We start from the raw sequence: 16,501 nt of genomic DNA on the forward strand, positions 1-16,501 counted from the left end.
ACAAGGAAAAAAGACTCCAAAGTTTAATGAAGGAGACATGGAGTGCATTTAGATATGGGGGGAACAAGTATTCCTAATTATAATGTTAGGGTTTCTGTTTTCTAATGTTCCCTTCACACTGTGGTACTAGTTGTGTCATGGAACTCTCTCTCTCTCTCTCTGTGTGTGTGTGTTTTACCAATGTCATGCTGAATTTCATTCACACCGATGGATGCAGTGCGATGCAACAACAGATATCACTAGACGATGCCACTGCTGCCCCAAGCCTTTCGCACATGATGCATCACCCATGAAAATGGCAGAGAACAACTATCTTCTGGTTGTTGTTGTTTAGTCGTTTAGTCTTCAGTATATCTTCTGGTATACTGCCCCAAATTTTGTCACTTTACTGCCACAATTTTCTGGTTTAATGGGGTTGCAAATGGATTGTTTCTGGAAGGAATTAGCACAGAAATGAGCACTAAACTTCTGCTAGATTTCTGGAAGTGGATTTGATGCCCAAATATAATGCAGAAATTAACATTGGAATATTGGAAACAGAATAAACTGCTGTGTGAATGCAGCCTCAGGCTGTAACATTGTACAGCTTCCGCATTCCATTTTAGAGGACTGCTTCCAGCATCAGTTAATCATTACAAACCAGTGAGAATCCCTATTTACATAGGTGATCTTCACAATTTTATCAAACAACAAGGAGTGGCAGCTTGAAGGATAACAAGTTTATCGTGTCATAAGCTTTTGTGAACCAGGGCCCACTTCATCAGATGCAGGAAGTGTTTTCCTCTGTTACGTTTCATGCACCTGAGGAAGTGGATTCTGGCCTACAAAAGACTGTGTTAGGCTTTAAGGTGCCCACAAGACTCTTTGTTGTTCTTGCTGCAAAAAACAAAACAAAATAAAAAATCACGCAGCGTTACTCATCTGGCAACTCTTAACGTTACTTTCTTTAAAAACTGGGTGCAATATCGGAGCCATATTCACCGTATAAAATTCTGAAAAACCAATTAAAACCCCTAAGCCCTTTTCGCTCTCAAGGCAAAAATAAATAAATAAACCTCATCCTCATTTTGATCTTTAGACTATGCTACAATTCCAGAGAGACCAATGAGGAGGAAGAAACAAAGACCCAAGGAGCTCCACGTGGAGACTGCATTTATGGATTAATCCCAACAGGGAACAAATAAAGATCGTCCCAGGAGTGTCCGGTGGGGACTTAGCACAGTCAATTGAGAAAAGCAAATCATTATTAAGGGCCAGGGCTGTTTTGACTTTCAAATAAACATTTTTAATTATTTTAAGTGCTACACTGAAACTTCCCCTTTCTCTGGGTGGAAAAATATGGTGGCCCATGAATGGAGGCTCTGGTGATTATACAAATCTTTTAGTCGTGTAAGGAACCTTTTGCAAAGCTGAGAGGGGAGGGAGTGATGTTTAAATTACTTGGGGAACTGCAACATCTGGAAGCACAAGGCTCATTACTAACATTAAGGATTTTCTTATTTCCCTTTTTGGGGTTGTGTGCGTATTCCCTTCTTCTCTAAAGTCTCCAAACAAGTAAAAGATTGGGGTCAGTGGAGAAGAATCACTTTCACAAACACCACTAGATGTAAGTAATTCAAACTGATGGGATAGCTCAGTCAGTAGAGCATGAGACTCTTAATCTCAGGGTCGTGGGTTTGAGCCCCACATTGGGCAAAATATTCCTGCATTGGACTAGATGGCCATTGGGATCGCTTCCAACTCTATGATACAATGAGGCATACGGAATTTCCCCATTCTGATCTGTCCATACTCTGGCCCTGGCTTCAATCAGGAGTAACTTCAAGAGTGATACAAGCTTGGATTCAAGAACTCTGCTTGCGGAACAAAGCTTTACTTACCCACCTGTGTAAGCACTTTAGTCCCCACTGCCTGTCACTCATGAGAGTTGGCGGAAACTTCTGGAATGACAGAGAATGTGGCTTTGCAGAAGCTGCCCCCACCTAACTTTTGCTGGTTTCCTCATCTCACTTGCAGCTCCTCGTGGCAAATTCTAGGTCATTCTGGAGAGTTCCCTGACTTCCATGAGGAATTCCCTTCCGTTGGTGGCAAGGAATGCTCTAGCTCTGGTGAGATTTTGGTGCCAGGTTAAAACAGATCTTGTTCTCCTAGGCATTTGGTCATGCAAATCTAGGCAAGGCTGTGCTGAATCGTAGCTATTATCTGGGATAGTTTCCTCACCAGTGGCTAATTTTAGTGATTTAATCCTTGTTTTCCTTTCAACATGGTGTGTATGCAGCCTTTTTGCTCTCCGCTGCAGGTCACCTAAAAAGCAAATTTAGGCTGCAGTGCTATATACCTGCTTACGTTGCTAAGCTCAGCCGGACTTACTTCTGAGTAGAAAAGTATAGGGCTGCAATATTAGAGCCACATTTTAAAATGATATACCAAATGTACAGCCAAGTACAAATTCTCCCCCTGCCCCTTCAGCACTTTGAAGTATGTGCTTGTCAAAGCCACTTTGAACCCATGTCATTACGCTACACTGCACTTTGCATCTAGCCATTCTAAAGGGCCAGATTTTGCTCCCTTTGGAATTCAATAGCATGAGTCCCATGGCCCTGCAGAGGGAGAGCAGGGCTGAGCACCAAACGCCTGGCCTTTGAAAAGGTCAGATTTAAATTTTAACTTTCAAGTTAATGAGGTTTCTCTCCTTATCAAAACGAGCAGCGCTGCATTTCTTTTTTCTATACTTTCCTACAACTGTAGTTTGAAGTTAAATGTAAATCTGAGGTAAGAATATGGTATCATAAATGATACTGCATAATCTTACAGCAATATATGATTTGAAATGTTGGAATATACCACACAACACATACAGTTTGTGGGGAAGCTGCAAGTTTTTAAAACAGATTTATTGTGATGTGTACTGTGGGTTGTAGATGAGCCAGGGAGGTCTAGATGATATTAACTGGATTATCAGCATTCACTTTTCTACACATTTATACCTGATGAGCTTATCTCTTTGTTTGTTACTTGGTTGCAGGATTTCATTAAATAAAACACAAGCTCTTTGAACACATTGGTGTAAGTACCATCCCAAGCAGAAAACTAAATCATTTCTTTTCTTTCACAAATAGGCCAGCACTTCTCCCCACTGGCATATGTTGAAACCACAGCAAGAAATTGGTAGGATATTTCATTTGTAATGTGCTGAATGAGAGATGAAGCATGGCTATTTGCTTGAGGCTCTGCTGCCATCTTACTCGTTTGCTGGTTTCAAGTTTAAACGCTTTTTCTTTTTGTAAAGCCTCGTATACCGAACGGCACCGGCTGTATTAAAATAAGGAAAACCCTGACTCAGGGACAGCCTTTCCTAAGGCAAGCTCTCTTGTTAATATGCACCCACATGAAAGGGTTTCTTTTCTCCTATAGAACTACAGTGTGCGTGTGTGTAAATTGCAAGGGGCTCATTGGCATAAATCTCGGCTGCGACCTCTGAGGTAAACGGGATTTACATTACTTTCTGACAAGAATTAAATGAAGGCCTTGTGGATGTATGAACAGCCTTCTAGACTGCAACAGATGGGCATGAATGTGCTCCCTAGGCAAACTATCAGTGACATCTGTGTCCTCCAAATTCTGGTGGTCTCAGCCAATTAACAGGCAAAATGGGAAAAACGGGGAGGGGGCGAGGAGGGCTGGTTCCTGCACAGTCTACCCTACCCCCTCTTCCCTCAGCAGAAGCAGAAGTGCTTGTGTTTAGAAATGAGATCAAGAGTAGCCTGGAGCAGAGAGGATCTTGTATTTTTTAAAAAAAGAAACTATAGAGATTAAGCTTTACGAGATGGACTTGGGTTATATTAGATATTAGGGAAGCACTGTATACCTGATAGACCTTTATAAAGCAGGCTACCCCTTTTCTGTTGCTGTCATTTATGCACCTCCCCCCAAAAAACTCGTTATCGCTGAGGTTAATTAGAATCACAGGATTTTAGAGTTGAAAGGTACCCCAGTGGTCATCTAGCCCAACCCCTGCAAGGCACGAATCACAACTAAAGAATCTCTGACAGATGGATAGCCAACCTGTTTAAAACTTGCCAATGAGAGAGAGTCCACCACCTTCTGAGGTAGTCCATTCCACTTCCAAACACTGCCATTATTATTATTATTATTATTATTATTATTATCATCCCACCCTTTTCCCTTACAGGGACTCAGTTCTTATTGTCACAAAGTTCTTCCTAATGTTTAGCCGAAATCTCCTTTTTTGTGATTTGAATCCATTTGTTTGGGTCCTACCCTCTGTAGCAGCAGAAAACAAGCTGGCTCCATCTTCTATGTGACACACACACACACACACACACACACACACACACACACGTATAAATACTATGTCTAAAGCTGTTCCTACTATTCTCTATGACAGGGGTGGAAAACCCTCAGGCCTGAGGGATTAAGTGGATTATGCAGTTAATTATATGATGGTCTGTTTGGGACTCTGCACAATAACATTGTTTTTAAAGCATGCACACACAAAAGACAGCTGAGTACCATTTTATCCATATCAGCAGACTGTGGGTGTGGGACACTGATTGGTATAAGGCCACCTATAGAGTAAGTTGTTGTTGTTGTTGTTGTTGTTGTTGTTGTTGTTGTTATTTATTAAAATTGTATACTGCCCTCCACCCGTAGATCTCAGGGCTATTCTCTACATTAAAATAAAAGATAAAAACACACAAAATACAGAATAGAAACAAAAACCAATAACCTCCCTCTCCCCACACATTTAATAGGGTATCAGATATAATCAGCCAAAGAGGAACGTTTTTGCCTGGCACCTAAAGGTGAAGGCGAGTTCATGGCAGAGGAGAGACTCAAAGCCCTTCTGGATTAAAAACTCACAGCACAATCCCATGCATTTTTAACTTGGATTTAAGTACTGCTGTATTCGGTGGGGCTTACTCCCAGAAAAATGTTCATAGGATTGTAGCTCCAGTCTCCTAGCAACTAGGTTGCGAATAACATATTGTTCAAAGCAGCCTATAACCATTGGGCCATAATGCTTCCCTCTACAGGACCTCAGGAAACTTGTCTATAGTGATTCAGACCCATTGGTCCATGCAGTATTGTCAGTTCTGACCAGCAGTGGCTTTCTATGGTTTCAGATGGAAGTCTTTCCCATCTTACCTGGAGATGCCAGGAACAGAACCTGGGACCTTTTTGCATTAAAAACATGTGCTCTGCCACTGAGCTACATCTTTTCCTTGAAACAATATTTCCTTACAATATGATTTGCTCACATTTGCTATTCATTTGGGATACTAGTACACTAAAATGCAAAACTTAATTATATTTTGTTTCTTAAGAACGTAAGAAGAGCTTGCCAGTGGATCTGAGTAGCACCAGTTTTCAGCAACTGGTGTTCAGAGGCATGTTTCCTCTGACTTCTTTATAGCTGGGAGTTTGAATATGTTACAGGACATTCAGTTTACTCCAGCTGACATAAGGACTGGTCTTTTATCTTTTCCCTTCCTGTGAGTTAGCTGTTATAAAAGAAAGCAAATTAAGTCTGAGAGCTAATTCATACCCAACTTGGACTAAATACAGCACTCTGTCCATTGGGCTATATTAGCCCAACATGACATAGAAATTTAATATAACAGGCTATGCAGGATTTTCTCCATTAATCTCACCTTGCTGGGATATTCCTTTCTTTTGTTTTGTGCCTGCATACTATAGTCTTGACCCATAGTTATACAGTATAGTTCCACAGTATCATTTTTCTTTGCTTGCATCACTGCTGCTATGTAGCTTTCCTTATGCAAACTGGTGAAAAGTGTGCAATTGAAAGTAGGGAAATTCAAGACTTTGGAAAGCAGTTTGGTTAAAGAGCTTTGATTATTGGAGGGCATCAAGTCTCTAACAGTGCAGTTCTATGCATGTCAACTCAGAGGTAAGTCCCATACAGTTACTCCCAAATAAGCATGTATAGGATTGCAGCCTAAAGGTGTTCAGATTGGAACCAGGTTATTAATTAAACCTAAATACAAAACACACCTGATAGGCTTTAACCATCTTACATCCGTTCCTCAAAATATTTAGATCTTTTAAAACATAAAACATATCCATTCAACATTAGCTTATATGTATTACACACTGACACCCAGAGGTGCTTTTGGACTCGCAAGAGGGCAGAGTAGGGGCATAGCTGTCAATGTTCCCCCTTTTTTAAAGGGAAATTCCCTTATTCCGAATAGGATTCCTTGCAAGAAAAGGGAAAATTTGACAGCTATGAACGGGGGTGGGGGTGGGGGTGGGGGGCTAACAGGGGTGGGGCAGAGGGTAATGGAGTATAACAGGGTGGGACATGCTTAAGCACACAGGGCCGGGAGCAGAACACCCGCACAAAATAGTCACTGCCAGTATATCTACTGCAAAGTTCTTATCTGTTATGATACAAACTAAGAGCACTTCCAAACTATTGGGAATTTGATGGTGGGATTCAATCATATACAGTGGTACCTCGGGTTAAGTACTTAATTCGTTCCGGAGGTTCGTACTTAACCTGAAACTGTTCTTAACCTGAAGCACCACTTTAGCTAATGGGGCCTCCTGCTGCTGCTGCTGCGCCGCCGGAGCACGATTTCTGTTCTCATCCTGAAGCAAAGTTCTTAACCTGAAGCACTATTTCCGGGTTAGCGGAGTCTGTAACCTGAAGCGTATGTAACCTGAAGTGTATGTAACCCGAGGTACCACTGTACTACCAAATTCAGGTTATGCAGTTAAGGTGGATTGGGCACTCTTGTGCAACAAACCCCACTTTCAAGAAGAAAAGAAAAAACAGGCTTTCACAGCATATACTGTAAATTGACAGGAAAGTGTGGGATAACAATTGCTTGGCATCATATAACCTCCCTGCAAACTTTCTGCAAAGAAATTAAGATAATGCTCAATAAACAGGCCGCCTAGAAGCAACCTAAATGTTGACATGTGCGAGCAGTGCTTTTTTTTCTGGAGGGACGCAGGGGTACGCATACCCCTAAACATTTTGTGAATCTAAGTTTGGCCTCACTGAGGGACAGTATTTCAATATGGGTAGGAAAATGAGAGTACCCCTAAACATTTGTTTAGAAAAAAGCCCTATTTGCATCAGACTGACTACCGTATTTTTTGCACCATAACACTCACTTTTTTCCTCCTAGAAAGTAAGGGGAAATGTCTGTGCGTGTTATGGAGGGAATGCCTACGGGTGGCATGCCTACGGATTTTCCTCTTCTAAAAACTACGTGCGTGTTATGGTCGGGTGCGTGTTATAGAGCGAAAAATACGGTATTTAAAGTGAGGAGCTTTGTGAGTGTTATGTGGATTACAGCTCAGAAGTTGAGATGCAGCTAGTTTTGCAAAAGAACTGAAAACACGCTACCGGTACAGTGTGCAGTGAAACATTTGCTATTCATGCTTGAGGCTAGAACACTAAAATGCAAAAGTGTTTCTTTCCCCCTGAGAGGTCATGGCAAGTTTTGCCCATTTGCCCATGAAGAATGAAAGTGTTCTATAGGCTTTGACGAGTCCTAAGAAAGGTTTAGAGCAGAAAGTTCCTCTAGTTCATTTCGAAAGCGTGAGCTCACATCACTTGCTAGCATTTCAGCTCCCTCAGCCCAATAGCTTAGGATTTGGGCGGCTGGTTGGTTGGTGAGAGGAGGGGGGGGGAAGGCGGTGGTTATTGCAGTTTTGAAGGGTTTGTCTCTGTAGACATGGAGAGCTGATGATACATATTCATGAATGAGAAGTCTTCCCAGACCCTGTTAACGTTGACAAAGACTACGCTGTTTCACACAGCAAGTGGACGGGAGTTGCGGGTGACGACGGCTGCAGGAAAAGATTAACTCAAAAAACAACCTTATTCCTTGCGTCACTTGGCCTTGCCTTCCTAATGATTTCCACAATTGTTGCTTTGGGACAAGACTGTCATTCAGAGATGGCTCCTTCTAGCCATATTCAGATAACAACAATTTCCTTAACTTCTGTTTTATTGGACACCACCAAGTAAGATCAGAACAGAAAGGAAGCAGTTTCATTGATTCACAGGCTGGAGTTTGGTCACTTCAAAGGTAACTTTGATCTAGAAATATGTGGTGTACCAAATTCATTATGTCCTTTTAATGAGCTTTTCAAATTTATTGCTCTTAATGTCGATTCCCTTTTCCACATGCAGCCATGTCTTGTGAGATGGTCGTATTTAGAGAGAAACAGTCCAAACTTGTACTTTTAAGGTCATTACTAGGGGAAACAACAGGTGCTTTTGTTCTCTAAATTATGACTCCCTCAAGATTCTGCCTTTGGCCACGTATTTCTTTTACTTTGTAAAATCCCCCTGCCCTAATGGAAGTGCATATGGAGGGTAGGCAGAATGTGGGACTAATGAATAGAAGAATTCATTGATAGAAACCTAACGAGAAAAGTGGGCGCTTTCAGACATGCCACCCAAGCCTACATTTGTCCCAGGGAACAACCAGGTTTCAGCATGGCTTCAGAGCACTGGCATATGTAGAGTGGAGCTAGAAACACAGGCCACATTTGCATTTAGAATGCAACATCTAGAATAATCTGGACATTTCTTTGGTGGCCCACACAACCCTGTCTTGCCACCAAGGGCCATTCTCCTGGAAGATGATCACTTGGGGATGAGGGAACAAGCCATGCTAGGTTTGGCCTGGGACCAAATGCTGCTCAGACCTGACCATGGGTCGTGCATGGGTTACAGTTAAGAAGAAATCATGGTAACAGTAATTAAGAACAGTAAAAACAGAGTGGTGGGAAAAAACGCTTTAAATAGATCTAAGCTCATTATTATTATTGGATTTTAACATGGTGCTATGGCAATGGTTCAATCAGTGTAAGTATTCCAGCTAGCCAGACAAAACCACCAACCTTCTCCTCTCCTGCCCCCAATCTAGAACAGGGGCATCCTATTCATGCAGGGGAGGAGGGGAGCCCTGCTATGCTAGGAGAAGCTCTTCTGCAGTTTTCTGCTAGCCGGATTAGTTGCTTTGGTCTAATTATGTAGTTGTGTAAATAATTGTATTTTATTCTGGGATCTCTTGATGAAGGATGGTATATAAATAACAATAACAATAACAATAGTTGAATCCCACCCATTATTAGCATTAGATCACAACCAATACCATTTTAATTTTAGCACTGCATTTAATCCTGTCCATTCATCTGAAGAAACCTTGATTCTCCATTTCTTTGTCATGTTGCACCAGGGGTGGAAAACTGGTGGTCCTCCAGATATTGCTGGACTACAACTCCCATCATCCTTGACCATTGTCCATGCTGGTTGGGGCTGATGGGAGTGCGAGTCCATCAACCTCTGGAAGGCCACAGGTTCTCCAGCCGATTTAAATTATAGCATTCTTTCAAGAATGTAAAAATAAAAACAAAAATAGCTTTTCATGGTGAATCAATTCATCTTAGGGTGCCTGTTAGTTACTTTAAGTAAACCATATACAAAATGGGGGGGGGGGAGGGAGAAGCAAAGCACCACTGAATTTAGCTTGGCTTAATATGCTGCTGGTGGTGGAGAAACTATAAATTACCTCAGAGGGTTTACTGTGGTAAAATCATGCTCTCCCTCCCACCCACCCCTGCCCATCTGATTAACATGAAGATAAAGAAATTTGTCTCTGAGAGTGGACTATCAAGGCGCTAAGCTCACTTTCGAGGGTTTATGTTATCATGCAATGTTTGCTGTAGACATTTCCATTTCATTAGCATATTCTGCTTTACATGAAACCCAGCGATGAATACTCCTCCTGATCTGAAGCTAATCCTCTTTAAAGAGCTACAGGCTATATTACATGTGGCCCAGCCACAGCTATGCCATAGCTGAATTGCTTTGAAGCCTATTGAACAGTGTTCTCTTGTGAGACCATGCGCAGGCCTATAAACCAATGCCCCTTCTGTGTTGTGAAAGCCCACTGTTTTTTCATGAGGAAGGGTTTTTATAAGAGGACAGAAACTACCCCACCCCTCCAAGCAAGGTCACACCACTCATGAGACAAAGATGATGCTACACTTCCTATATCGTTTCTAACCACCAACTCATAAATTGTACCAAACAAATTTTGAGTAAATGTGGATTGCATTTAGCATTTACATTGTTTGGAAAGCAATAATTGAAAGGGAATAGATTGTTTAACATCACACTGGTCGAAAAATCATAACATGCATAAATAAAAGTCATCTTCTGCTGTATACAGAATACAGCTTTTGATGGGTAGCATCCTCTATACTAGCAGTGACCTTAATTCACTGAGTACCAATCCTTATATAGACAAAATAGCTTTGGAAGACTCAAAAAGGCTTGCAAAAATATAATAAAAGTTAGTGTGGAGGGGAAACAAAAAGTTTAGGGGACCACTCCCCACAAAAAAACTGAATGAGGACTGAGGTTAAATAATCACAGAATGGAAAATCAGATGAAGAGAAAATGGAATGGAGGGTTCCCCAAAAGGCAATAACTGGCTGGCTGGCATCCTGAACAACACTCCATTCCACAGTGTAACCTTTTTGCTGGTGGACACACTTGTACACTAATACTTCACAGATTAAAGTGGGCACAAAATAAAAGGATGTAATTAAACTGAGTGAATATTAAGGAGTCCAAGACTTATAAAAGGTGCCTTTGTTGAAACAAACGTAAATAAATAAAATGGTAGCTTTTCAAGCTGTGCAATGTGAAAATCCTCTTTGGGCTGAATCATGTGGCATTTTTAGCTACTCATGTCCATAAAGACAGACTTTTGTTGTTTTTTAAAAAACACTTTATAATAAACAAGACTTATGAAAACTTCGATCCACATAAATACACTTTCCAAAGATTTCCCAGAATCAGCCTTGTAAATAAGTTCACAAAAGTTACTAGCCTGCAAACAACCAAGCAACCCTTCCTCCCCGCCGCGGGTCTGCTATAAGATTAGTAGCCTGCGTTTCCATGCTGACTGCAGACGAAATGAAGCCCTGTGCTTCACAACTAGCACAGAAATGCAGGATGCTAGGTTCTAAGCAGGTTAGTCAAAAATGGGCCTTCAGCCAAGTGGCCTGGTGGAAGAGGGATGGACTAACCCAAGGTTTCCCAAACTTGGGTCACCAGCTGTTTTTTTTTTTTTTATAGAAATTTATTGGGTTTTACAATAGAAATAAACATAATAAACAATGTAACATATATCTTAACATAATTTCACATTTTCTTTGGACTTCCTCACATCTCCCGCTCCCACTTTCATCGTTATAACATTTTGTCAGCAATTTATTATCTTATTTACATTCTTACATCCCTTCTATGTTTCATAATCTTCTAGTTCTCAAAAAGAGTTATATTTTCTCAATTCTCACTTATTTTCTTAAAATCATCTAAATTAGTGGTGCTCAGTTATTTTGTTCTAGCATCCTGTTTAGCATTCACTCAAATTGCAATATTTTTGTAAATAATTCTTAAATTTCTTCCAATCCTCCTCAGTCCTCTCTTCTCCCAGGTCACGAATTCTGCCGGTCATCTCAGCCAGTTCCATGTAGTCTATCAGTTGCATCTGCCATTCTTCCAGTGTGGGTAGATCTTGAGTTTTCCAATGCTTTGCGAGTAGTATCCTTGCTGCTGTTGTTGCGTACATAAAAAATGTCTGGTCCTTCTTTACCACCCCTTGGCCGACAATACCCAAAAGAAAGGCCTCTGGTTTCTTAGTGAAGGTATATTTAAACACCTTTTTCAGTTCATTATAAATCATTTCCCAGAACGCCTTCACTTTAGGGCAAGTCCACCAGAGGTGGAAGAATGTTCCTTCACACTCTTTACATTTCCAACACTTATTGTCAGTCAGGTGGTAAATTTTTGCAAGTTTGACTGGGGTCATATACCATCTATATATCATTTTCATTACATTTTCTTTCAAAGCGTTACATGCAGTAAATTTCAATCCAGTACTCCACAGCCTTTCCCAGTCCTCAAACATAATATTATGCCCAATGTCCTGCGCCCACCTTATCATAGCCTGGGTCACCAGCTGTTTTTGGACTACAATTCCCATCACCCCTCACCACTGGCCTTGCTAGCTAGGGATGATGGGAGTTGTAGTCCAAAAACAGCTAGAGACCCAAGTTTGGGAAACCCTGGACTAACCCAACCCTTTCCCACCTGCTCAGTGAGCTAAGTGGACTAAAAAAGGACTGACTCTTTAAAATGCTGATGCCAATGTCCTGTAAGAAGGTACAATGTAATCAGGAATGTGGGGACGCCTATTCTGAATTCCAGTCTGCCTCTGTTAAAACAGCATATTGACTATTATTAAAGTCCTTTACAAATAAACCAACAAACCCACATGCACTCAACACGAACTCACGTAACGTGGTATTGGTAATTAGATGTGTGAGTGTGCCAAACCATTGCATTGGGGTATAAAGGAAATCAATCTACCAGAGGTCTCTCCAGATGAGATGCGCTGCTGAAGGACATGACTGTGACAACCACCGTGTGTTGTTTATGACTCATCTCATGATACGGTTATTAGCCTTTGTAGTCCTCATGAGCAGCTGTGGCCATTAAAGAGCTCCTGGCACTCTGCTGGGAAAAGGATGTTCGGGTGAAGAGCCCTCTTGAATTCTCCCTAGACTTTTCAGTTGGCTCTGGCTTTTACTCTTTCTGAACCCTTTTTCTACAGTAGAGTGGAGTGCTGTTGCTGTGCATTCACCACTACTTTAGGGCTGTGCTTGCCAATGTTTTTGGCACAAAAATACCGTTTGGAAAGGGCCTGCAATATTCCCTCACCCGAAAACTCAAGAATGTTTGCTTTAGTTCTTTCCAACCTTTGGGTTCTCCTTCTTGGCTGCTCCTTCTGCAGAACTTTTTGAAGGCTTTGCCTCTCTCACTACGTGAATCTAACTGGTCAAGAAAAAACAGTGTCTTTTTGAGGGGCAAGGGCTTTCATACAATGCACCACCCAATTCCTTCTCCTCCCAGCTGCTATTTATTGCTAAAGAAGGCCTAACTCCCAATGCAGAGAGCCACTTCTTCTGCGCAATGACCAACCAGACACTTTTGGGAAATCCGTGAAGGGCATGTAGGGAAAAGCTCTTGAACCAATGCTGAGGAGCAACAACAGCTTGATGGATTCATTCCTGAGAGCTTCTGAAGGCAAATCTCTTGTGCTGAAGCCCTGTCTGTCTTCATGACCACCCTGATTCTCTTATTTCTGTTCCTTCACTCTCATTGCAAAAGGAACTGCAACTCTCACCAAGATACAATTCCCAAGGACGGTTATACTGATTTCATAGAACAGCCAGCTACAAAACTGGGGAAGCTCAGTTGGTAGAGACTCTTAATCTCAGGACCATGGATTGAAGGCCCATGTTCAGAAAAGATTCCTGCATTGCGGACTAGATCACCCTTGGGGTACTTTCCAGCTCTACAATTCTATGAAAACTGATGGCCTATGGGGATTTGTTGACAAGTAGAGCTAGCAGAGGGACCTCTTGAGGTGTCCATCACAGCTTTCTTCCTAGCCATATGGCAGCAAATATCCAGCAAAACCAGCACTGAATGGTTGTAAGTCTGTGATGGAGCAGAGCATTTATGCAAAGAAGAAGCTTTAATCTCTGGCATCTCCACACATGGCTGAGGAAGACCCCTGTCAAAAACCTTGGAGAGCCGCTGGCCACTACCAGTTAATGAATACCACCGGTACAATACTGAGCTAGATGGACCAATAGTTTAACGATATAAGGCAGCTCCTTATGTTCCTATGAAGTTCTGGACCCCGTTGTTATTTACAGCTTTACTATTTATATGTTGCATTTTTGTTTTAATGATACTGTTTACATAGCCCACCACTTGAAGATGTTTCAAATATTAAGTGATTTATAAAGATTTTTAGCAAGCAAGCAAGCAAGCAAGCAAGCAAGCAAGCAAGCAAACAAACGCTTCTAGGTTACTTCTCAATTATTTGAGGCAACAGTGTGCTAAAAGTGGCAGACGCAGGTCTGAACTTAATCTGAGAAATGAAATAAAATAACACTTTGGGTACAGGATTCATGGCATCACATTCACCAAGATTTGGTCTTGGCTATAGACTGTGGTTAAAGAGAAAGCAATGACTATGATGACTTTTGCTTAGCTGATGTGCTGCACTGACTTGAAACTACTGGGGAAGAGTAAAGTGGGTGTGAGCTCCTTTCTAGCAGGTGCCTAAACTTTTCACACAAATCTTGCACTCCCATGCACACTCCTATAAGCCAAACTGAACTTATTTCAAACGCAGAGACCTGGGCTGCAGTAAATCACTTTTTAAAACAACATGCAACTAAAATGCTTTTCAATATTTCTATTTCATGAGATCTGCTGACCTGGAATCAGAATTTCGCTCCTTCCTATATAATTTCTTTTCTATTTCTCACTGAGATTATTATCCTTGATCCCTTGCTAAAGCTTTCCTTCCACATCTCACATTATTCTGCATTGTTTCCAACAGAACACCTCGCTTGTCACTCATTCTTCACTTTTTCTCTCTCCTGGGTATAATTCCTCAATTGTCGTACTTTCTGATTCTCAAAAACAATTACAGCCACAATCTCACTGTTGGGTTTGCTGGAGGATGAAGAAGAGGAAGCTTGTGTTGCATCTGCCGTTGCTGCCTCTGCACCTGCTCTCTGGGTGAACAGAGGATTTAGTCTCCATGGTTGTCAGTCCAGAACTTTCAACCCTGATCTTGTCAAAACAGATGCACGCGAGGACTTGTGTCGAGCTTGGTGAGATTACTCTTGTGTACAAAAGCAGTCACGTGCAGAAATCCTGGCAGGATCAGTTTCTTATTAAGGAAGGACTGAGTCCTTCAGAAGAACAAACAAACAAAGCATCTATGGACAAAGCATCAATGGTGAGTATGTCTGAGGCAACATTGCCATCTAGAGACTGGGAAGCAAATACACTGGAATAGACTTTCTTGAAGACCTATGGAGAGTTTGTCTAAACTAAAGAGTGATAGGATGGATCTTTGAAAAGAAAATAGTGTCTTTTTATTATTTGGAGGTGGATATATATCTGCCCGTTAGAGAAAACAAGACTTCCCAGATCAAATTTTTATATGCTTCTTTCAGTTTAACTATAGTTTCCATACTTGGTAAATTGAAACATGTGATCAGTTTCCACTCTTCAGATTCCCCCATTTCCTCCCAAACCTTGTTCTTCTTTTCACTTCCAATATTTTGCTTGTGAACAGAACTTCATGTGCATTTCAAACATATGCAGATTTTAAATGGATTTTCTGGAAATCAGTGGAGAACATTCGAGACAAAATTAATCATTTTTCAAGCACATTAAATGTAACAGGACACATTTATACGTATTGATTTCATTCCAAAGAATCAAACTGCTGTAAAAGTGATTAATTTTGGCTGTATTGTGCCAAATATTTATTTTAAACACTGTATGATAAAAACATCTTTCCAGTATATTTATTGCCTTAACCTTTCCATTCACCTATTCCTTTTTCATAGAACTTGTCTGTTCAAAAAATTCAGGAGCACTGGATTCCTGTAAACCACACAGTGATGAGCCCTGGGCATGTGACAATTTCTTTCTTCTAATCCTGGTTTCAGACAAACTAATGTTTGCTGCTTTGTCCAGACTGGTAAATTATGGTTTGCACCTGCTGAATCCGGTTTGCAGAGCAAGTGCAAAAACAGTTTGGTGTCTGGAACATAACAACAACAACAACTACTACTACTACTACTACTACTACTACTAAAACAACAACAATACTTTTATTATTTATACCCCAACCAACTGGCTGGGTTTTCCCAGCCACTCTGAGCAGCTTCCAGCACATATAAAACATAATAAGACAGCAAACATCGTTTTTCTTCTTCTGGTTGCTGTAGTTGCGGAAATTATACGATGGATGTTTCATTGTTATTACTTAATGATTGTAATAGTTTTATGTGTATATATTGAGAATTACTTTGAGGTTTATGCAAAGTTTATAAATGAAAAGTGATATTTAAGTTTTAAAAATAATTGAATAGGTTTCATCCCAAACTCCCTGGCTCCACAACATTTCTCCATCCCAGAAAATGGGAGGGCAAATTCCAGCCAGGCAAAGGCACTTGAGAAGTGGGGGGGAACAGGACCAACAAGGGGTGTGGCCTGGAGAGAGGGAGTAGGCTGGGGAGAGTCCTGAGGACCAGGTAGAGAGAACTGGAGGGCCGCAGGTGGCCCTCAGGGCTGAGGTTTCCTGTTCCTGGTCTACACTGCACAGCAAAGCAAAGACTCACACAGGAGTCTTCCTCTGCCCTACCTGGAGATGCCAGAAGTTGAAGTACGGATGTTTTTCTAAAAACATGTGTTTAATGAATTTATTATGGCCCTTCCTGTTAAGCAAATGTATCTGCAAATCATCGGTGTTGTTAAATTCCAAGAAAGTCTGTTAGGACTGAGGTACAAGAATTCCCACACATCAGGTTATTT

At 41.2% G+C, this 16,501-nt stretch overlaps 1 protein-coding gene across 8 annotated transcripts in view; it reads right to left on the reverse strand.

The window, feature by feature from the left end:
* Positions 1-16,501, reverse strand: part of ALPK1 (alpha kinase 1) — a 58,308-nt gene that overhangs the window by 33,922 nt on the left and 7,885 nt on the right. For 2 of the 8 annotated variants that reach the window (XM_081020277.1, XM_081020280.1), the window contains one exon: positions 12,809-12,922. The exons of 3 other annotated variants lie outside the window; for them this stretch is intronic. The gene's annotated coding sequence lies outside the window, so the exon portion shown is untranslated. Of the gene's footprint in view, positions 1-4,533; positions 4,605-5,675; positions 5,992-12,457; positions 12,602-12,808; positions 12,923-16,501 lie in introns of those variants that run through there. 3 more of the 8 variants (XM_081020275.1, XM_081020278.1, XM_081020279.1) reach the window with 3 other exon arrangements.

Source organism: Podarcis pityusensis (genome assembly GCF_964106645.2).
Source record: "Podarcis pityusensis genome assembly, chromosome: 9".
Classification (NCBI taxonomy): Eukaryota; Metazoa; Chordata; class Lepidosauria; order Squamata; family Lacertidae; genus Podarcis; species Podarcis pityusensis.